Source organism: Lycorma delicatula, chromosome 2, assembly GCF_047948215.1.
Source record: "Lycorma delicatula isolate Av1 chromosome 2, ASM4794821v1, whole genome shotgun sequence".
NCBI lineage: Eukaryota > Metazoa > Arthropoda > Insecta > Hemiptera > Fulgoridae > Lycorma > Lycorma delicatula.
Genome location: NC_134456.1, coordinates 188,819,371 through 188,844,843, shown reverse-complemented (window position 1 = coordinate 188,844,843; position 25,473 = coordinate 188,819,371). Strand labels below are relative to the sequence as shown.

The window sequence follows — 25,473 nt, the reverse complement described above, 5'->3', positions numbered from 1 at the left end:
TCCGCTTGCAGATTGTCTCTATAGATGCACCAACAGTAGTCTGCAATCATGTTCACATTCCACCTTCCTTGATATGTGTTTCCTTTCCGTTATATCTTGGTGAAATCTTTCACCCTGTTCTTCACTTACAGCACCAAAATTTTTGGGGAAGTAATCAATATGAGAATGTGGAAAATGTACCTTCAAGCTCATCAAACAACCCAAGTCTTGGTTGGGATTTCATTAGCATATATTCCATTATACACTTAAAATTTGGGTTCTTATTGTTTCCAAGGAATTTCTTTATGACTTTTTTTAAATGCTTTCCATGCTTCTACTTCAATGCCCTCCATTTCGGTTTGAAAGGCTTCATCTGTAAGAAGTTTATAAATATCTGCACCAGTGAAAATTCCTTCTTCACTTTGGCGTCTGACAGTTGAGGGAAACTTATGGCATATGTATTCAAACCCTTTCCTTCTTTAGTTAAAGCTTTTACATATTGTTTCATCAATCCCAGTTTGATGTAAGGGGGAGGTAGAAGGACTTTCTGTGGATCAACCAAACTTTTTCGTATTACATTTTTGCTCCCAGGTTCTAGTATTACCCTCTGTAACCATTCTTTTCCGGTCCAATGTTCTTTCTTGTCCCAGCTGTCTCTCATTCACACAAGAAGCAGGGTTATTTGGTGTATCTTCCCTGCTGCCCAAGAAGCATATAAATTACTTTAGGTCACTATATATTATGCATTCATGATTACAATATTTCAGTTTAGACAGAACTGATTCTAAATTCTTGTAGCATTCTTTCAGATACATGGAGTAGCCTACCAGTACTGAAGCATATTTGATGCCATTATGAAGAATAACAGCTTTGAGGCATCTTTTGGACGAGTCGATAAACAATCTCCATTCATTCACATCATACTTTTTGTTCAACTGCTTCATTACATCAAGAAATTATTACAACATTCTTAAATTAATCTTCAGAAAAGTACAGTGCAAAGACTTTTCTGTGTATCTGTACCATGAGAAAGAATTGCCAGTGGCCAGTAAGCTTTTTCTTTTAATTTAGATCCTAAAAGTTCAGCTGATTGTTTAAGAACACTTAAATCGCGGACCAAGTTTTTCAGTTCATGCTTTGAAAAAAGTTGTTCAAAACTACCAGAAATAAAATCATTATCATTGTCATCATCCTGCAAATCTGTTTCAGAGATTTTCAGTATATCTTCTAGCTTTCCTGGAACTGAAGGTACAGGTACAGTAGGGCCGTGAGGTACAGGGTGTATTGCCAAGTAACAATTTGGATATACAGTTTCTTTGTTATTTTTTAAATTGAACCCTTGTACATTACAAGAACAAATGTAGCAGTCATCACTGTGATTTTGTGGTTCTCTCCAGATCATTGGTACTACAAACCGAAAAGACTTTTTTTTTGTTCATTTGCATAGTACTTTCACACAAGTAGAACAAACTGTATGAGGGGCCCATGTTTTATTTTGGTCAGCAAGTTTTACCCCAAAGTAGGCGTAGTACACTTTTTTAACCGTCTGTAATATTTCGTTGTTGTTTCTTCACCGCAAACTCCCTGCAAATATAATAGAAGTTATTAGGTGAATTAATACAACCCTTGAAGTCTTTTTGAAATATAAAAACACAAGGACAGCACAAATAAAATAACTTCAAAAAATGAAGGAAAACTAAACACTATAGAAGGTTTAGAAAACTATTTAACACTAGTAAAACCTATCAACACAATGTTCTAATTGCGATTGATTTATTTTTATTTCAGTAGAGTGAAAGGGAGTAGGAATGAGTGAGCCATTACCTTAAGCTAATAGCTTGACAAAAATGACTCAAGAAGTCACTCTAATCATATTACATAATCTTATTAGAAACTCATCTTACTGTATCAAATCAAAATTATGAACACTAATTGTTTTCATTTCATTTAACCAAACCAATAATAAAGCATCAAAAAAATTTACACAGGTTTAATTTTTTATTCAACGTTTTATCAATAAAAATATTGATCATCAATTTTCAGAATATTTTAATAAATTTATTTTTGTGAAAAAATGGTACGTGATGAAAGTTTTTGATTATTTTTTCCTGAAACCAGCACACAAAATCTGTAAAAATCGGTTATTAATTTTCAAATACCTTTTCCGTTGTTGACCTGTGTAATTGATGATTTATATTTGAAAAAAATAATGTATACTTTAAATGAAAAATAAAAATTTTTATTTTTTGTTTGAAATATGTGGTACTTACGTATTAACGCCACTGCAGCTACAGCTTTATTTAAAAACAAAGTAGTCAATCGGATTTCGGTGGAAAATGGGCCGATATAGAATTTAACATAGATTCAAAACAGTCTCTTTATTAATTTTAATAAATGGTTATTTATATTTATTTTTTTTATAAATATAATTTAACCAAACTTAACCTACGCTCGCTTCGCTCGCTAACCTTGACTAATTAACAGGAGTGTTTTGATTATTTAAATAATAAATAATTGCGATAATTACTGAATTTATTAAATAAATACTCAAAAAATTACGGTGTAAATTAGTCAAGGTTAGCGAGCGAAGGTTAAGTTTGGTTAAATTATATTTATAAAATAAAGAAATATAAATAACCATTTATTAAAATTAATAAAGAGACTGTTCATTTTCCACCGAAATCCGATTGGACTACTTTGTTTTTAAAATAAAGCTGTAGCTGCGGTGGCGTTAATACGTAAGTACCAAATATGTCATCAGAATCGTAATAAAAAACAACTACAAATTAATCTACATTACATACAAAAACTTCTCTTCAAGTAATATCTATTTATCCAGAAAAAAATGTTAAAATTGGACGGCTACTTACTTACGACGGTCGTTCAATAATTAAAATGACAATTCTTCAGAAAAAAACAATTTAATACAATAAACTGAAAGTTGGCTCCTTTATATAGAAGATATAAAAAAACGTTCGATTATTTTTATAACATTTTGTTTCCAAGTATCTGCTTCGCTTAAAAAGTGTACCGTGGAAGAACAGCGTATTTATAAGGTTTTTTTATTTTTGAAGTTTTTAACACCGGCTAAAATTCACTTGCGGTTGTTAAAACAATACAGTAAAAAGTAATACAGTGCAAATTTATATAAATGGATTGAACCGTTTAAATCTGTCAGAAGAAAGTTACCGATTTTCATCGTAGCGGAAAACTATGAAAGTTTCCACTGACTGCAAAATCGCATTAATGATCTTATTCGTAAGGACAGACGCACAAAAATTTAGGAAATTGCTGAAATTTGTAATTTGAGTATTGACATTGTCCATTCCATTATCCACGATCAGGTGAATTATTGCAAAACTTAAAGTGATTTCCGAGACAGTTAATTCAAAATCACAGACACCGAAATTCAGATTTGTCAAATTTATACGATTTTTATCGGAAGGTAAGTATGCTTAATTAGATCGCATTATAACTTGTGATTATATGAAATTTATAAGTAGAGTTTCATTGTCATTTAATAAATAATATTTTTTCTACAGTCTTCAATTCTAATTATCGAGTAACCATCGTATAAAATAAAAAAAAAAAAAATGTATAGTTTTGTACAACAAAGCTATACATAATTTTTAAGCTACATTGCATCAAACAGTTTTAAGATCCAAGCAGTTCGGGCCACGGCCCCCATATTTTTTTAAACTTCATCTGGAGGTTTTTATTTGATAGTTATTTTTAAAAAAATCTGTAAAAAACGGAAAAAAGTAAATTTCTTATGTGTAAATAATGTACGCCGTACAACAGGATAAATCGTAAGCAGAATCTGACTTTAGTTTTCATTATATTTGGATCGGGATTCCTATTCGTGGTCATTATGTTACTTCATTTACAATTACAACTTACAATTCTTTTTTTTTTTTTTTAATGTTTCATTTATTTTTCGTTGCATTTAGGTAATGAAAGTCGTTCATATTTAATTTAACTGTATAATAAATTTGTTTTTTCTCTATAATTACAGATATTTAGATTTATTGTCATGATATAGCTAATATTTCACCCAAATTTCCAATTGTTATTTTGCTATTTTTTTTTTTTTATTATGTTATAACTTCATCGTTAGAGTTTAATTTCGTTGTGTAAAATATCAATTTAGCGATTTAGGTAGGAGTATTTTTATCCCTGCCGTAATATAAAATTGTTAATAACAGCATCGTGGTTGCGGGTAAAATGGATTTCCTGAGAAATAATGAGACCGACATTATGTGTCTACACGTGTATTGATATTGATAAAGGGTCATAGAGAAGGGTTGATGCGGTTGCAGACCCCTGACTGTGTTCTTCACCCCTTTCTTTGACATTTGTTTCTACCTAACAAAGGGTTAGGCTGGACTATTTATTTAAATTCTCCTGAACTCGTTTTTTATTTTTATACAATATATAGAGTACAGATATGAAAATTTCAATATTGAATTACGTTATTAAAAGAATAAATTCTCCTAATATTATTACGCATGGTTTAACTTAAGCTGTACTTTGTGTTTTCTAGAAAATACTTTCGTGGTTTAGATTTTAAATAAAATAACCAAGCCATAAGTCTTGGTGATATTTATTTAATTTAAAATCATATCACAAACTACAAATAAATCATTTCGGCTCTAACACAGTGATGAAATAGTTTAATAATAAAATGTTAAATAATGCGACATAATAATGCCACGTAAAAATTGGATTATTATCGAATTAACGTATATATAAAAACATTCATGCATATTTAGCAGTATTATATTGAAAGCAAGTATCTGAAATGACGTTAAGTCGATAAGTTGTGAAAAATAACTAAATTAATAAATGCAAACGAAAAGTGATGAAATTTTTAAACTTTCTCAAAAAGACATTTTTTCTTTAAAATTTGTATGAAGTAGGTATGCAATATAGAATATTTTAATACACGGCCACTAACTATTATTAATAAAAAAAAAAGATGAATTCTTGACCTTATTTAAATTAGTAGGTTAAGATATAAAAATATTAGAGAACCTCTTCCGTAATTACTTTGGCTTTCTCATCGGTGTTGTTTAACCAGCATGTTAAACATGTTTAACAACATGAATGACATTGAATGTTTTTCTCGTTTAAACAATGAAAAGATATTATGTTATAAATAAAAGTCAGTAATAATCTTAAAACGCTGGGATTTGTTCAAAGGTAGAAAATCTTAATAGTTGATAATTTTAAAATATCTACTTTGACGACAAAAATTAATAGTGCATCCATTTATTTAGTAAAACGTATTAGACTAAGGTATGAAATGGAAATTATGAAATTAAATAGTGAGGTTTAAAACATCTATTCTCTTTAATGTTGTGAGCATGCTGATTAGTGTATGTTTTTTTTATAGAATATTACGTCACGTCCTAAGCATTCAATAGTATGACTTAAAATCGAAAAATTCTAAATTACTCGTAGTAAGTGTTTGCTCTGTTTCATTGTAAACAGCACTGGTTTCACTTAAACTTTTTAACTATTCCTTTAACATTTTAGATTCAGAAATGTAAATTGAATTGAATTAAGTGATGTAAAAAAATATCATAAATGAGGTGGACAGTTCCACCTCAATAAATCGATGATGTTCTTTCTTTGTGTGAGCAGCATATATTTTATTAATTTAATTTTATTATTCACAAACATACACACATACATATACTCGTGTGTAATATATATATATATATATATATTATAAATTTTTAAACTTATACATTCAAGTAAGAATTCAAAGAAGGTTAAAAATGTACATTTTTTAAATGGAAAACGAATATTATTTTAAACATCAGTAAATGTATCATTTGTTTTTAATTTAGCTTAGAAATAAATTAATTAAAAGAAGAAAATGTATAATCTATTTTTATTTGTATATACTTCTTGAACGCGTTTCCTTATTATCGAAATGAATTAATATAATTGCGTATATTATACTACAGCAAAAAACGACTGTTTTAATTAATTATACTGAACGTTACTTTTTATTAATAATTATTAAAAAATTTTTTTTTTTTATCAGTAGCTTCGTCAACTGCCGATCAACAAGACAAGATGTACAGGTTTAAGTTGCATTACATCAACTTGAACGTTGAAAGTGGATGTTTTTTTATAACTTTTCAATATTAGTGGAAGCCGGAGAGATAGAAAAGGAGTTTATTGCAGTTCCATAGCTTCAATTAGAACTTGCAGAGGGACAGGTTAAGGCCAATCGTAAACTTGTTTATGGGTTTCCTCCCGTCATTTCGATTTCACTACTCTGTACCAATAGGTAAACATGAGTTGTAATTTAACTCGACATGTACTATTGTAATTAATTATTATTAGCAATTACATAATGTTAATGTAACATTAATGTGACCTAACGTCGTATTAAAATTACAGTAAACCTAATTATTCAATTTTTATTCATTTTTCTTTCTTTTATTAAGAAACTTTTATAGCAATATAGTTTTTACCATATTTTTTTTAGATAATAATTTACCCATTATTAAGAGATCTAATAACTTAGAAGTTATAAAGTTATATCCTATATGTCTATGTATAATACAGTAGACTTGGTTGTATTTTAAAAAAAAAGATAATTTAAATCTATTTTATATTGGTAGTCCATTACTGTTATTTCTTTTGCTTTTACTGTTATTTTCATTTTTTTTTTAACCTCCGGGACCACCGTTAGGTATTGCTTCAGAGGATGAGATGAATGATTTGTAGCGTGTGTGAAAATGTCATGCCTGACCGGGATTCGAACCCGGGATTTCCGGATGAAAGGCTGAGACGCTACCACTAGCGCCATTGTGACCGGCATTTATTTATTTATATTTTTGCCGATACGTTTGACGGTCACAAACTCAATTTGGTTATTTTTCTAGTTATTAACCCGTTTTACAAATGACTAACTATTTTTATTAGGAATGATTATTTTTCAAAATTAAAAAACGGGGTATGTTCGATTTTAATAAGCTGAGTAATAAAGTGTGTGTAGTACTAAAAATTAACGAAGCCAATTATGTATTAGCAGATAATGTCCACTCAATAGAATTTCTTTTAATGTAATTTCTTTCGAGAGGAAAATGTAATGTAATCATCATGCAGTGACTTTAACTACAAGATACTGTTGTGAAATGGTAATTTATAAAATGAGACTTATATCATTTTGTTGCAATTGCACATATCAATTCATCGTTAATAATTGTGTCGTTAGTAGATAATATTTGACTTGATTATCAATGATAACACTGATAAACATAATTCTTGTTTCCTCACATGCGATACATGATTTTAATCTGTTTTTTGATACTGTGATTTTTTTTTTTTTTTTTTTTTTTTTTTGATACTGAAAACGAATATGAACTCAGAATTTATATCATCCACCATTTTTTTTTAAATTGTTTAATTTTTAATTACAGAATTTTTTCATTTTTCAACGTATAGTTAGAATTTTAAGCTCCTATACTGTATTTTGTTTGCTCATTTTTTATTGTTTAACTTCGTTAACATAATTTGTAAGCTATAAATAAACAATACTAGACAGAATTAAATCATATTATAGTCACATATTATGACATCATTTCTAATACTGAAGTGACCCTTCATGGACAAGATTAATCATGTCTAGACAGGTCAAAATATGTAGCTGAAAACACAACCGTATTGTTTGCATTAAGCACTGAATTTAGGAATGAATTAATTGTGTTCTCTCTTATTACTGTCTTAAGTTTGTTAACAGTGCAATCTCATAATGCCTCGAAATTGTGTAAGTGATGTGGATGCCTTTTGTTATGTAAGTGGTGAGTTTACTGTAAAATCAAATAGAAAAAATATTACACCTTTAATTAAAAAAGCATATCATTTGTACTTTCAGTGTAAAATTGGTGATCAGGATAAGACGTGGGCTCCTCATATAGTATGCAATAATTGTTCTATATATTTAAGAGGATGGCTGAAAGGTACACGGAAGGCTTTACCATTTGGTGTACCTATGATTTGGCGTGAACCAAAGGATCATGTAACCGATTTTGTTTAACAAAATTAACAATCAACAAAAATTAACATATACTTGGACAAATCATAGATTTTAAAGACGTTTGCAAAACTTTTCTCGGCAATCGTTAATCAACTTTTTACTTCATACAGAGCTATGAGGTGTAATATGTCTTTGAAAATACATTTCCTCCACTCACATCTGGATTTTTTTCCCGAACAACCTCAGAGACGTAAGTGACGAACAGGGTGAACTTTTCAACCAAGACATTTCGGTAATGGAAAGCCTCTATAAAGGGAAATGGAATACTAACGTGTTAGCCGATTACTGTTGGACATTAATTCGTGATGTACCTGAGGTTGTTTATAAAAGAAAATCATCAATGAAATCATTTTAACACAGGTATGGCTAAGCAAAATTATAAATTTTACTGATTTTTAACTATATTTTCCATTAATTTTTTATTTGAAGCGTAATTTATTTAAAATTAGGGGTGAAAGAAAAATTGTATTTACAGATCTGTAATGTACGCAAAAAAGCAATTCAAGAAATAGTATCACACTTAGAGAAACATTACAATTTTTTTTTATCTATCACTGTAGTTAAATTTAATTTTTTTTTAATTAGAAGAATAACTTTGTGGCTAAAATAACTTCCATTTGGAAAATAGTTGGTTACTGAAAAATTGTTTTTTTCAAAAAAAGGCTGGCTTTTTAATAACAATAAGACGGTATTAAATATTAGATAGTTAATATTTTTAAGTTTTGTTTGGGTCTAATATGGATGTATGACGATATATATTTTTTTTGTAGTGCGTGTTGTTTTGTTCGTACTGAGCCGCTATCGTTTTACCACGGCCGTTAGGTTGAGTTGCGACAAACATTACTTATCCTAAATCATGATGTCTAAAAAACAAGCTGTTTTACGAACGCGTCTGTTCAAGAGAAAATAAAAAAATTAGGTATGTTGTCGTACGAGCACTTATATTTAAGAGAAAATAAAAAATAAAATATCTTCATATCAAAAGGGGATTTCAAAAAAAGAAGGCTCATTATTTTTTATATTTTAATAAAAGAAGAGTGTTAGATTTTTATTTTTGTTGTACAATTTTAATTACAGAAGACTATTTTCCTCATTGAGATATATACTTTTAATTTGTCCCTTACGATTGCTAAGTCTAGTTTCTATAGTTATGTAACTTTGCATGTTAACCTCTCTTTTTTTATATATATTAGTAGTTTTAACAACTTGCATTTGGTATTGATACATTAAACAACAATAATTCAGATAAAATAAATATATTGGTAATTTTTAGTCGTAAAATATGTGTGCCGAATTGCTGACAAGAAAGCAATCTTATATTCTAGATTTATTTTTTATTGGCGGGTCTGTTTTAATGGAGAGCTATTAGAAAAGTCTCGTTGCTCTTGGTTGTTGAGCATACTTTTATTGTGTAAAGTAGAATTTTGTATTCATTCATAGATAGGCGGGTGATTATGGTGGTGCATTCAGTGTTAAGCGGGCGGCACGTGGTTTGATAGAGCTTGAAAGGTTAGGGTAGGAGCAGGTTCATTTGTCGTTCGTTAGCATTAATGTCGATTCGCGAGGAGAAACCCGCAAGGGTGTATGTTAAATCCAATTAATGAAAAAAAAGAAGTTGTTACAATTATTTCTGTCTAGGTAATCGTAACATTAGTATTAAATTTACATTTCGATGTAGGTCTTCTTTCACTTTCGTTAAATTATGTTTTTTCCTTACTGACAATTTCAGTATATATTTTCTACCTGGAGAGAGAAATATTTTTATCAGGAAGATATCTGGAGGGGGACTCTCGGAGAAACTCCGGTACGAACAGAAATTAACAATCACATTCTCAGGATAGATGAAGAAATCATTCAATTAGTAGATATCCAAACCTCCTTCAGCCAACGAGATATCTATTACCAGGTTTAGATACGAATCTATCAGTAGTAATGTTTTGCAGTAATGATTTTCACCATACATCTTATACCTGTTGTGAACAGAACGAAAGTATTATGCGTAGGGCTTTATATCTCTAGTATTTCGGTAAGCTTTGCAGCTAATTTGTAATAGTATTTTCAAGCAGTGAAGAAGGTAAACCTAATTCACAAAGGAGTAAAAAACTTACTTAATAAGCTTGGCAAAGGATTGCAATCATTATGAATGACTCAGTAGGTCGCGTATAAATATTACGATTATAAAAACTAACGACTCAAGATTGGTGTGCATAATATCATGAAAATGAGCGTGAACAGTTTTAATTTATTATGATTAAATTTTGATTAATTATAAAAATTAATTTTTTCTTTAGATTTAAGTAAAGTGCTATATAATTATTTATAATTTGGTTAAGGGTGGTGGGTTTTATAAACATGTTATTCATAGGAGTTAGTAAAGCAGTATAAAATTAAAACATTTGTGAAAAGGATTTATAAAAGCATCGCGCCCTTTAAAATTTGAAATGAATTTTCGTAAAGGAAGTACTATGATCGCAAAAAATTCAGGTTTTCAGATTTCATCGAAAATATCCATTTTCACCATCTCTGAATCCATTTTCACCATCTCTGAATCCATTTTGACTAATTTCGGGGTTACGTCTGTACGTACGTATGTATGTGCGTACGTATCTCGCACAACTCAAAAACGATTAGCCGTAGTATGTTGAAATTTTGGATTTAGGATTGTTGTAACATCTAGTTGTGCACCTCTTCTTTTGAATCGACTGAACCAAACGTGTCCAAAAAGCCCAAAATAAAAAAAAACATTGGATTTTGGACTTTTTCTTATCTGTAATAATAAGCCCTCATTGAGAGCTTTTCAACGATATATCACAAGTGGTACCTATTTTCATTGGTTCGAGTTATAGCTTTAATGAAACTTTAATTAATGAAATATTTGGATCTATAAGGGGAAGGGCACATCGGTTCGAATCGGACTTCATCTCCTTTTTTTAACTTTTTTTTTAAAAATTAAATATTGATTTATTAATAATTAATCCGTCATTATAAAAGAAAATTATAATAAATAATTATTCAATAATAACAATATAAAAAAAATCCAAAGTTATTAGTGAAATAAAATTTCATGTACTTTTAAAAATGTGTACATGTAATTTAACAGGCATTATATTACATACGTGTATATTTAATAAAATTGGTGAAACATTTAATTATTCAATATTAATTGAAAATTACAATTTAGAATCGTTTTATTTTTGGATTTTCTAGTTTAATTTTATTTAATTATACTGCAAATTCCTATTTAATTTTATCTAAAGTTAAGTACTGAGTGACTGAAAAATAGACCCTCACAAGAACATATACCATGAGACATACATGTCCGATCTTCAGTAAATCGCAAAAAATTCTTATCTCTTAGTTAATTACTCCTCTGATTGTTGGACAATAATCTCCCTAAGTCGGACTTGATCATCATTTCGTTTATTTATTTTTTATTGCCAATCATTTTATCGCTCTTTGGATTGATATAATTCTTCTGATCTTAGTTTGTGTACACGTTCTCTAGTTTTCAAAATTTCTCACTCTTTGTATTCATCATCCTCGCTTAATCTTTTTATTCATTCTTTAGTTTTCTCTCGTCGATGCACTTCAACGTCTTATTTATACATTTACGCATGATGATGTTTTTTTGTTCGTTTTTTTTTTTTTTGTCTTCAGTCATTTGACTGGTTTGATGCAGCTGTCCAAGATTCACTATCTAGTGCCGTCGTTTCATTTTGGGATACCCCCTACATCTGTAAAAATTTGTTTTACATATGCCAAACTTTACCCACCTGCACAAGTTTTCTCTTCTACCTGTCCCTCCAATATTAAGGCGACTATTCCAGGATGTCTTAATATGTGGTCTGTCTCTTCTTTTAACTATATTTTTCCAAACGCTTCTCTCTTCATCAATTTGTCGCAGCAACTTTTCATTTGTCACTATCCACTCAAGCAATTTTTAACTTTTAACATTCTCCTATAGCACCACATTTCAAAAACTTTTAATCTTTTCTTCTCAGGTACTCCAACCGTTAAAGTTTCACTTTCATATAAAGCTACGCTCCAAACATATACTTTCAAAAATCTTTTCCTGACGTTTAAATTAATTTTTGATGTAGCAAATTATATTTTTGACTGAAAGCTCGTTTTTCTTCTGCTATGAGGCATTTTATATCTTTCCTGCTTCGTCCATTTTAGTAATTCTACTTCCCAAATAACAAAATTCTACCTCCGTAATCTTTTCTCTTCCTATTTTTGTATTCAGGGGTCCATCTACATTATTTCTACTACATTTCATTACTTTCGTTTCGTTCTTGTTTATTTTCATGCGGTAGTTCTTGCTTTGGGCTTCATCCATGCCGTTCGTTGTTTCTTGTAAAACTTTTTTTACTCCAGCTAAAATTAATATATCATCAGCAAATCGTAGCATTTTTATCTTTTCACCTTGCACTGTTAGTCCGGATCTGTATTGTTCTTTAACATCATTAACTGCTAGTTCTACTTAAAGATTAAAAAGTATGGGGATAAGGAACATCCTTGTCGGACTCCCTTTTTATTACGGCTTCTTTCTTATCTTCTTCGACTATTACTGTTGCAGTTTGGTTCCTGTAAGTGTTAGCAACTGTTCTTCTATCTCTATACTTCAACCCTAAATTTTTTTAAAATGCCGAATATTTTATTCCAGTCTACGTTATCAAATGCCTTTCCTAAGTCTAGAAATGCCAAGTATGATGGTTTATTTTTCTCTATTCTTCCTTTTACTATTAATCTATGTGCAAAAATTGCTTCCCTTGAGCCTATACATTTCCTTAAACCAAATTGATCTTCTCCTAACACTTCTTCCACTCTCATCTCACTTCTGTACAGAATTCTAGTTAAGATAGTTTTGATGCATGAGTAAGCTAATGATTCTGTATTCTTCACATTTATCTGCTCCTGCTTTTTGTGGTATCATGACAATAACACTTTTGGAAGTTTGACGGAACTTCCCTTTTTCGTAAATGTTACACACCAGTTTGTATAATCTATCTATCCCAGGATAGATTTGTATAGTCTATCCCAGGAGCCTTTCTGCCATTCTAATCTTTTAATGCTCTTAAATTCAGATCTCAATATTGAATCTCCCTTTTCAATCTGCTCTTCTTCTTCTTTGTGTACCACAAAATTTTTCTTAACTTTCCGGTTTCCTCCGTCTGTTTTAACAATGATCATTACTCTTTCCACTTCTGAACACTTTTCTTTAATCCACTCTTCTTTCGCTAATTTACACTTCCAGTTTACAGTATTTATTTTTTTTTTCTTTTCCATAGGGGAAGGAAAAAGATCTGCCAGCCGCCGCCAGGCCCACTCTGACGGCAAGTACGTGATTCTACCCGCTAAAAAACCTCCCCCTCTAGTCACGCAGGGGCAGACCTAATCCACATTGTATGTACACAACCCCTGCACAATCACCCTGGCGCTCTTTTCACCGATTTAGAATAACCAGAGCGAGGTCCCCAGGGGATTATCGGCGAACGACGACTCCGAGGAGCCCCCACGGCCCACCCCCTAAGGCTGGTCGTTCACGGCCGTCCGGCATTGGTCGCTCCGCCTCAGGTCAACTGCAGACTATCAGCCTGCCTGCCCCTCTCCTCAGATGCCTTGTTTCGAATTATGGCTGACACCGTAGTCGTCACTCTCGTCCAAGCATCTGTGTCATCCCACATCACACTTATGACATTATCCACATTTACTGCGCCGTGGCCCATCATGGCGGCCTTCAAGTCTCTCCACCTCGTGCAAAAAAACACTACGTGATCCGCCATATCTTGCTCCCCACAATCATAGCAGCACCCGTGGTACTCCTACTCATACGGTACAGGCAATCTTGAAACCATCCGTACCCTGTTAGAAACTAGATGAGCTCGTAATTGATATCACCGTGCTTCCGCTCTACCTAGCTCCTGACGTCACTGATGAGCCGGTGTGTCCACCGTCCAGTCTCCGCCACCTGTCGTTTCAAGTAGTGAACATCTCGTCGACGGCCGTTTTTTTCTCACTCCCCAAAGCAATAGAATCGTGGCCTGCAGGTCAATCGGTGGCACACCAGCTATGACTGACGCCGCCTCTGTACCTATCGTTCGGTACCCTGCGATAGCCCGCAGATTGAGCCGTCGTTGTTGGCTCAACAACCTTCTTCTATTGTGTGCCCTATCAAGAGCACCAACCCAAACAGACGTCCCATAAGGCACTACTGGAAAGTATACACTGGACAGTACCCTGCTCTTCGCTGCCCTGAGTCCATCCCTATTGCTCATCAACCTTGTCAGGGATTGGACAACCCGCTCGCCCTTTCTGACAGCTTCTTCAACATGTATGCAGAAAGACCTACACCTAATCCATCCAAACCCCCAGATACTTCGCCGCCGGGCTGCGGTACACAAACGTTCCACCCACCCGATCAAAGAGGACTTAATCCCCGGCGCCCAGTCAAGACGACTACCTTCACTTTATCATCTGCTATCCTCAGCCCATTAGTGGTCAGCTCTCACCAAGTCCACTGCCTTCTCCCCCACAGCTATCATCTGTGTTTTCGGTTTTACTAACTAACACCAATGCCAGGTCGTCTGCAAATGCCACTGTAGTGACCCCCTTCGGATACTCCTGTCGTTAAGTATTTCTTAATTGTTGATAATTCCTTTTTTATCTTCTTCATCACTAGCATTCTTGTACTTTCTACGTTCATCCGTGAGCTCCATTAAATCCTTTGATATCCAAGGTTTTCTACCAGTTCTCTTTCTACCGCCTAGGTTCGTTTCCTCTGATTTAACAATTCCCTTTTTAACATTCTCCCATTCTTCTTCTATATTTCCTACCTTAACTTTTTTATTCAGCCCTTTTGCGATGTCCTTCTCAAAACTTTTCTTTAGCTCCTCTTGCTCAAGCTTCTCTAAATTCCACCGATTCATCTGACACCTTTTCTTCAGGTTTTTAAACCCCAATCTAAATTTAATTATCATTAAATTATTGATTTCTAAATCTTTGCTTAACCATGATATAATCTATCTGATACCTTGCAGTATTGCCTGGCTTTTTCCATGTATATATTCTTCTATTATGATTTTTAAACTGGGTGTTGGCAGTTACTAAATTATGCTTCATACAAAACTCAGTCCCCTCTTTCATTCCTTTTGTCCAGCCCGTATTCACCCACAATATTTCCTTCCTTGCCTTTTCCAATGCTTGCATTCCAATCTCCAACTACTCGTATTATTACATTTTCATCTCCTTTTATGTGTTTAATTGCTTCGTCAATTTCTTCGTAAAAACACAGTCTACATCATCATCATCACGGGCACTTGTAGGCATATAGACGTTAACAATCGTTATCGGCTTATTTTTTGATTTTTTTCCTTATTACAATGATTCTATCTCTATGCATTTTGAAATACCTTACTCTCTTCCCTATGCTGCCTTTATTTGAAGCTGAGTTAGTTATAAAATCACCTGATCAAAAGTCGTTTTCTTCTTCCCACTGAACCTCGCCAATTCCTACTACATTTACATTTAACCTATCCATTTCACTCTTTAAATTTTATAACCTGCCAACCTATTTTAAACAGCTAACATTTCATGCGTCGACTTGTAGAGTGTTGTTTTTGTAATTTTCTGGTGACCCCCTTCCTTAGTAGTCCCACCCAGAGATCCGAACGAGGGACTAGTTTACCTCCAGAATATTTTACTAAAGAAGACTGCTCCATCTTTGTTACATGAAAATGCAGACAGCTAGATTTTCTTGGAAAAAAAAACAGAAAAAGAAAACTTTAGTTTTCCATTGCTTTCAGCTGTGCAGCACTCAGAAGATTGAGAGATGTTAATATGGTTGTTTAAGTCCTGACCTACGCCTTTAACAACTACTGAGATAGCTGCTGCCCTCTTTCAGGAATTATTTTTAGTCTGGCTCTCAACAGATACCTCTCTGATGTGGTTGCACCTTCGGTCCACTACTACTCTGTATCACTGAGCACTCAAGCCCCCTCATCATCGGCAAGGTCTTATGACTCAGGGAGAAAATGGTGTTAAAGTTAATTATGTAATTGGTATACAACAATTGTAATAATGTTAATTGTATAAATAAAGTTTATGTTTGATTTATTAATAATTATCAACCTCTGATTGTAATAAAATATTTACGATAAATTAGAATTCAATAAGTTATTAATGAAATAAAATTTTATGTACTTTTTATTTTTTAAAAATGTGTATGTGTAATTTAATAGTCTTACAAGGAAGTCATGTGGTGTCCATATCAGATTTTTTCTAACTGTTTCAGAGTTCGATGTAATGAATTGAGAAGATTTTTTCCCTCCACGAAGTTATCAATAAAAAAACGTAATTGGGGTAATAAATGACCGTTCCTAAATTTACGAGAAGTTTTATAAACTTTGGAACTTTACTTTTCGTGTGATTTGAAATCTATATATAATTATACTTCAAAATACTGTTATCGAAAAGTTATTCTTCATACGTCACAGCTGAGTTTAGAATGATTTAAAAAGTAATTAATGTTCATGTAAAGTAAATTTTTTTCATTTGAGATAAGTCGGCTTCCGTGTCGCGAGTGGTAGCGTCTCAGCCTTTCATCCGGAGGTCCCGTGTTCGAATCCCGATCAGGCATGGCATTTTCACACACGCTAAAAATCATTCATCTCATCCTCTGAAGCAAATACCTAACGGTGTACCCGGAGATTAGACAAAAAAATAAATTAAAAATTTTATAAATTTGAAATATTATTTTTCTTTTTTTTCTTCTAAGCTTTAAGTCGTAAAGTTAAAATAAACATAATTTTTTTTTAAACCTTTTTTTGGGGGAAGGGGGAGGAATTATATTTTTAATTGTCTGCAGATGCTAGGAAAATTTAGCAATATTTTTTCTATCATTATATATCAAATGTTGATTAAACTAAGTTACTGGTTAAAATGTATTAACTTACTTAAAACTTATATTACGATAGTATTAAAATAAATTTTATATTAACCTAACTTATTTATGGATCGCTGATTTATCCCCTTCCCTTGTAGCTTTTAAATGATAAATAATTCCTTTTCGAATAGATACAATTTTCAAAAGGAACATACTCGTCAATTCTCAGAATTAAATTGGATATGGATTTATTTGAATTATACACTGTTCTCTCTGGAAATGAATTTTATACTTTAAATAGCCTTTATATTATTATGCTTATAAAGCAGTGATATAAAAAATAATGCTTGATTAATTGGTTTCTTAGACGATCCAATTTTCTTGTGCCAACAACTAATTATTTTCCCGATTTTTCTTCAGTAATTACTTACATTGCCTCTATTGATAAAAACTGTTTTAGTCGGGGATTTCATCTAACGATGCTAAAAAAAAGTATGGAAGAGTATGGAGGTATACGCGTGTTTATAAAAATCTACCTCAGATAGTATCATCTAATTATACAGTTCTTTCCGAGGGTAATAAATAAAAGGCAGCATAAATCTGGACCGAATGAGGAAGAATTGTTGACAAGCAATTCGATGATATTGAAATGTCTGCGAGATGCTGACATGCAGTGAACTGCCTACGGGAAAAAAACCGAACGAAATTCCTGTAGTTTAGGTGCTGTGAAGTTACGCATCCATTACTAGTTTACCAAGGTATCGTATCTGTTATGATACGATGCATTATTGTAAGTGACGGTTCAATCACCTTGAATTTTTCAAAAAATACTTTCAAATTTATGAAGAATATTAATTTAATATTCTCCGTTTTTTAACGGAGAGCATAAAGGTAAAGTTTTTTGTGATTCGATGTAAGAAGTTTTTATCCTATTAATCTGTTTTGATATCCTGTCACGTTTTGATATCTCTCGACTGCTACACTAAGTTTGTTTAATACGCTTTGCGACCGAAGCTTTCTTTTTTTCTATTTAGTCTCCGGAAGCACCGTAAGGTATTACTTTAGAGGATGAATGAGGATGATATATATATGAATGTGAATGGAATGAAGTCTTGTACAGTCTCAGGTCGACCATTACTGAGATGTGTGGTTAACTGAAACCCAACCACCAAAGAACATCGGTATTCACGATCTAGTATTCAAATCCGTGTAAAAATAACTGGCTTTACTAGGACTTGAACGCTGTAACTCTCGACTTCGAAATCAGCTGATTTGCGATGGCGAGTTCACCACTAGATATCATCCAGGTGGGTTTGCGACCAAAGCTTAGTTTAAATAGACTATAAACATCTGTCTTGTTCTGAATCTCTTACTTAAATGAAAATTTCACTTTTATAGTAATATTAACAAATTAGAGGCAGAAGCTGAAGCTGGAAAGTCAGAGAGAGTTTCGAGATCGTCACATGTTGTGTTAAAAGTATGGAAAAAGGTGCAGGTTTAATCAGATGATCCTAGTAATTCCACCTCAAAATTGGTGACGTTTGTTACTGTGCTGTTTTAGAGCAAGTTGACGGTTTTGTTAACTGTTACGGTAAGACTGTCCTAATGGAAAATCTTTCGGAAGTCTGTTTTTGTTGAACTTTTCTTGCCATAATCATCCAATGTTATAATAATTTTCTTAAAATATCACATCTTGTATTTTTTTTTTTTTATCATTGCGTCTTTGTCATAAAAATTGATTATAATCTTTATAAAATAGATTTTGAAATATAAGGCTGAATTTTATGTTACCTCTGTATTAGCAACAGTGTTGCTGTTTTAATAATTACGATAATAGTATAATAGCTTTTGTTTCTTTGGCTTTAGGATAACAGAAGTTTCACAAGTGGTTCTTAATAATGTATTTAGCTCTTTGTATAGTCGTGCTTACGATAGCAAGTGTCCTGTTTCACTTTTTCATTCTATTTTCATGTCTTTTGTCATACTTGAGTACTTTCCTAAGAAGATAAACTGATGCTTTAACCAAGCCTTGGTTCTAGTTTTATATTCAGATTATAAACCCAATAATATAAATATTATTCATTTTTTAAAAATATGTTTTAATACCCCACTTCTGATTCATTTTAAAAAAAAACAGTGTTTTTATAATATATTTTTCTTTTCAATAGTCATCTGAAAAATTGACTCAAATTTTCATATTAACAACACGAATTATTAACTAAATGTAATGACTAAAGAAATATATATATATTTAATATAATAACTTTATTTTATACGGTGCAAAATCTATAAATACAAGGAAACAAGAAACGATGAAGGAAAATAGTATATGCGTGCGCTGAGGAAGCGGGTGATTTCTGAGAAATATTACTTCAAAGCGTTAAGACTTGAAGTAAATGGAGTTTCTATAGAATATTGCGTGCAATTTTAACGTATATAAAGGTAATATCATTTCTGTATTTTCCCATATAAATGTTCAATTAACGATCATATTATCACACGCAACTATTTTTTCTGTTTATTTGAGAAAAAATCCTAAAATGAATAATGAAAAAATGTCGTATACATTTGGAAACATATTCGTACAAATGATTTAGTGTCGTTAAGAAATTTTACAGAGTTTGATTGTATTTGTATTTGTTAATGGTACATGAAGATTTCTTCTACTAAGGATGTTCTACTTATATTTAACGATTACGAAATGAGAGGATCAAGTCCTATGTACCAGAGGCAAAAGTTATTTTATTGGACACATTTATTTTCAGTTTTTTTGTTTAGCTTAGTGTGATGAAATATTTGGTCTATTCGATCAGAACGTGTACCCAAAATGGAAAATATCTCAAAAATCATGTTTTTTGATATTAAAGCACTTAAATTTTAGATGGTATGGTTATATCTTAACCATGTTTAACTGAATAATCTACATAATGGACAACATTATCTACATAATGTTATGGACCTCTCGATTAATAACTATGCATATATAAAAAAAAACCAACTAAGGGACCAACCAACTAGGGACCAAAACCAACTAAGAGAGAATGTAATCCAAATTTTTATGATGTAATTTTAATTATTTTTCACATCGTAAAAATTGAATTACACAAATTTTCAGATTACATATACGAGCCTTTCATAATAGATTTTAAAACTAGGAGCAGGTTCTCACCCGTTTCATGATATTTGCAAACCGTTTTTTTTAATGTTGTTTCGTTAATATTTGAAATTTCACTTTCAGTATAGATTTTTAGTACAGAGATGTGAAAATGGTTCTGAAAACGCCACATTGAAATGTGTCTAAAGAAAAAAATCTAATGATATAGTTTCTGGAAATCTCTAGCGGACAGAACTGTTTTGGGATCAAGTGATAACTAAAATATTTTGCACATGGTTATCGTTTCATTAACAATTCAAAAGTATATTTGTTGTATACTGCTGAATCTAATATTCTCGTTTGTTTTTCTTTACCAGTGTAGTAAACTGTTGCATTTTTTCCTGTTTAACCTCCGCGAATCACCGTCAGGTATTGCTTAAAATGATGAATGAGGATGATATGTATGAGTGTAAGTGAATTGTAGTCTTGTAAAGTCTCAGACAATTTCTGAGATGTGTGGTTAATTGAAACCCAACCACCAAAGAACACCGGTATTCACGATCTAGTATTCAAACCTGTATAAAAGTAATACCTTTACTAGGATTTGAACGTTAGAAGTCTGGACTTCGAAATCAGCTGATTTGCAAAGACGCGTTCACCACTAGACCAACCAGGTGGGTTAAACTAGGTTAAACTTAACCCTAGTTTTAATAAAATCAGGACCAATTGTACAACGGCAGGAAATTGTATGCCAAACATCAATTATGTACAAACAAATCATCAATAATTGTTTGTAAAACATGTAAGCAATTTCATTGCTCTATATTAGGGTAATTTGACGATTCATATAGCATATATAAATTAAATCTCGTCACGAGCATATACAAGAACCGTACCTTAGTTATTTTTTACCGTAGTCATTTTTATTTTTTTACTGCTAACTTCAAAATTCGATACCGACGGATCGTAATATTATAAACATCTTACACGGATCTATAAAATCAATAACAATTAGGTAAGCGTATGATTTTAGGTAATTTATGGTAAACAATTAGAAGCTGTTGATAATCCAATCTGAGGATAAGTTTCTAGGAGATATTTTGAGTGAAAAAAAAAACATTTTTCTCTTCCTCAGAAACTCAAGCGGTTAAGAATAATAATCAACCACAGGAACAGATTCTGTACCAGTCGGGTCACAAAATGTATAATATTTATATCGTTGGCTTATTGGGAACGGCAACCTGTTCAGCTGAATAGTTGAATATTTATTTATCTTTCAATGCTTGAAAGATTTATACTATACAAAATTTTAAACCCACGCTTAGTCTTGGAAGTAACGTAGCTATTACAACATAGCATAATGGATACTAGAATAATGTTACAATACTACACAACGACAAGTGTATTTGAAATACACTTGTACAGTAACTGTACTAGTACAGTTAATCATGGGTACAGAGTTGTCATTTCAAAAATGTGACACCGTCTCCGTGGAGGAGTTGTAGTATCTCGGCCTTTCATCCGGGGTTCCAGGTTTTAATCCCGGTGATACATGGAATTTTTCATACGCTACAAAATTTCCATTTTCCAACGTAATACATATATATATGAGTCAGAATGTTTTTTGTTGTATATTGTTCTTCTGTTGAATCATCTATACTTTCACTGTTTGACTGAAATTGGACACGTACGTTACGTCGCAAATTTCTAGATTTACAGACTTCACAATGAGGTCTGTGAAGCGAACTTTTTTTTAAAGAACTGTTCGTCGACATCATATATCAATTTTTTTTTTGTAGTCTACAAACTTATAAATTTTGTGTTAACTCATTAAAAAAAATAAATAAATAAATTTTTATATTAAACGCAAAATGATTTACTGAAAAGATACTTTTAAAAACTGAAGTATTATGTAATAAATAACTTTTATTTACTTTTAAAAGTTAAGGTGTTATCAGTATCAGTAAAATAGATAATCGTTACTAAATGAAGGAAGAATATTTCAATAAAAAAGTAATATTATAAAGATTAAAATTATTTGACGTTAAAGTTATTTTACGGTACTTGTTATTAATAATGGTAAAGCACATAGACCATTAATTTTATCGCAAGAAATTGTAATGTATTTTGAGATAAAAGATATTATGTACATATTAAGGCCCATAAAAAAAGCCATATTACTTTCCAAAATAACATACTAATACAAACCATAAAAAATTTTTTTTGTAAATACAAAATTTAATTTAAAAATTTCTCCTTTACCTTTTACACTGGCAGTATTATATTTAATATGTCGATTCGTTAACCCCTTAAGTTAGGTGATTTTCACTCGGTGACAATATTCTACAGCTAAACAGGCCCTTGCAATCAAATAACATAAATTTACACTTTTACATACGAGCATAAATTTTTACATATGAAGCTTTTAATTGTGTATAACTATAAGAAATATAAAAAAAGGAAAAAGAAAGAAATTCACTTTAAATTATTTATTGACGAAAATAAAACATAAATCAAACGACTGTTGAAAGTAAACTTAGATTTACTGAAGAAAAAATTATAATAATAATGCCACAAAGTATACCATATTGTTATATAAAATCGTTCCAAGTTAAATTTTACTGATATTATATACAGAATCAAGTTTCAGCAGGAAATCCATTAGGCTTTATTAAACGCATGAATAGAATGTAACTTAAATGTGCATTAGTAAGAAAAACATTTTTTTAATATATTTATACATTAAAAATAATAAAACCGAAATAAACTTTTTTCACTAAGCATATTAATTACCTTTAAAATTCTCCGTGTAATAAAACCAAATATTATTTATCAAATAAAAAACGAGTAAGCTATATAGAATATTAAAATTGACGTAGCTTTTTGTAGAACAGATCTGTAAATACAAGTTTAACAATGAAAATTTATAATTTTCTTTTGCCAAAATAGTTTAAAAATTCAAATCTACTTTTGATTCTACGTCATTATATTTTAATAATCGGTGACTTATAACTAAACTATCAAGCATAATTATCAATTAACATTCTAAATATAATATGCTCAAGGATGATATCGTATTTTGATTGGGTAAAAATAATATACTCCAGAAAATACAGAAATACAGAACTACAGAAAAATGAAAAAAATTAAGTCTAAAAAAATAATATATAAAATGGTTTAAATATCTGTAGAAAAATAAAAAATTAATACTTTTATAATTTTATTTAGAATTCTATGCCGTATTAGCAGCATGTTATTTATTCCAAATATGGCACCGATGTCAAAAAGTTGAAATTTAAAAGGTTTTACTATTTAATTTTATAAGATATTTTTAAAAGTCGGAATTCATTTTATTAAATTAAAATCTCATAACCGGACCACCAGAGAAATTTCCTATTGTAAAAAAATATAATGAATGAAATCAATCGATCTTTGGTTAAAGGGGTGGGCTTAAGTATAAAATTTCCTCATTTAATATACAATTATAATTGAGAAATTTTTCTTTTTTGAGCGGAAGAATTATATCTGCGAGACTTACTGTACGGTTTACAATTTCATTTTAAATTTTTTTGGATATCAATGCGTTTTGTGAGATCTTTCTTTTATTGTTTTTATGATTTTTATCTTATGGATTTAATAAAATGTATTGCCTTAGAACAAAAAAATTGAATTTCACGGCCAATTTTTTTGTTGATAGTCAGTCACATTCACTTAATAACATGCTTTTCCTTTTTCAATAAAACTAGTATAATGACCTTTACGATTCGAAAATCGGTGATAAAATATTGCACTTATTACCAATCGTGTTTATCTCTGTTTTATTTATTCCTTTTTTAAATAAAACTAGTATTATCTCTTGTAAACTAATACTTTTAATTTTTTTGTTTTAAAGAAGTGATGGGAATTAAAAAAATTGTTTCATCATCAGTACTTTCATTTACTTAAGAGGAGCATTTTTCTATTAAAACAAGCTGTAGTATATTTTCTTTTAAATTTTATTATTTCATTATCAAGTTTTTGTACGCTACCTAGTACTATGAAGTACTGCTATCAAGCGGGGCGATTAGTAAATTCACCTTAAAAAATGAATAAAATGACAGGGTGTCCCATATAAAACGCAACCCAACCTTATATTGGTAGGTATTGAAATAATAAAAAGGCATGTGTAAATGTAAATGTAATTTTTATTATTACCATCCATTACCTTGCATTTAGATTAAATGTTGGAAGTGGCCGCCATCATCTTGAATACAAGCTTCAATTCTTTTTACAGCGTTTCTTGCAACTTTTTTCAAAGTTTGTGGCTGGATATTTAATACAGCTTGTTCAATATTGACTTTCAATTGTTCAAGTGTTCGTGGTTTGTTGCTGCAGGCTTTTTCCTTGAGGTAACCCCGGATAGAAAAAATATCCGCCGCAGTCAAATCTGGAGATCTTGTTGGCCACAAGCCTCGACCGATAACACGATTACCAAAGAATTCCTCAACAAAATCAGAAATTGAACCTGCGTAGTGCGATGTCGCACCGTCATGTTGTAGCCAACAGTGTCTGTCTTCCTCTTCCAAGAGTGCGATGAACTGAAATAAAATATCCTGATATCGTTCTGCATTAATGGTGTACTCGAAAAAAATAGGACCGATTATTTTCTTCCGCGATATCGCGCACCACACGCCCAACTTCTGCGGGTGTAATTGTTTTTCGTGATAAACTTGGGGATTTTTAGCACTTCAAATAATACTGTTTTGGCTGTTTACGTAGCCATCCAAATGAAACCGTGCTTCATCTGTGAAAAATAACGAATCCATAACATTAATTTCCTCACGCCGAAATCGACGGAATCGTTGACAATATTGTAGCCGTTTTTCTTTGACGGGCTCAAGAAGTCGATGAACCGTTTGAAAGCGATAAGGTCGTAATTTTAATTGTTTGGTCGCCCGATGAACAGTTGATTTAGACAAATTAATTTCAGCAGACAAACGTCTGATCGATTTATTTGGCGAGGCGAGTAATCGGTCTTTGATTTCAGTGATTGTATCTATGTTCAACACTGACGCGGATCTTTTGTGTTCCTTGTTATTAACAGAACCGGTCTCTCTAAATTTTGCAACTAACCTTAATACTGATGTTTTGTTAGGAGCTGGTTTATCTGGGTACTTATGGTGAAACAAATCTTGCACTGCAACCACTGATTTCGTACTGAAGTACGACTCAACAATGAAAACACGTTCATCTAGCGAAAACACCATCTTGTCTCTAGCAATACACTGAACGTTATGATTGCATTGTTGTTACTATCGGTAGTGTTCTACTGCGTCGCCGCGATGTTCAGATGTTGGACGAGTTCATTTCAGTAACGAGTAGGGAGTAAGCTTGACTTTTGAAATTTCGTGGATGAGTGATTGATGGGGTGCGTTTTATATGGGACACCCTGTATATTCGCGGTACATCAAATGGAAA

The 25,473-nt window shown here is 31.5% G+C and overlaps 1 long non-coding RNA gene across 1 annotated transcript in view; it reads left to right on the top strand.

The window, feature by feature from the left end:
• Nucleotides 1-13,453, top strand: part of LOC142320396 (uncharacterized) — a 295,081-nt gene extending 281,628 nt beyond the window's left edge. Inside the window, exon 3 of the long non-coding RNA XR_012755374.1 lies at nt 13,330-13,453. This is a non-coding gene — a long non-coding RNA (uncharacterized LOC142320396). The remainder of the gene's footprint in view (nt 1-13,329) is intronic.
• Nucleotides 13,454-25,473: the final 12,020 nt, after the last annotated feature.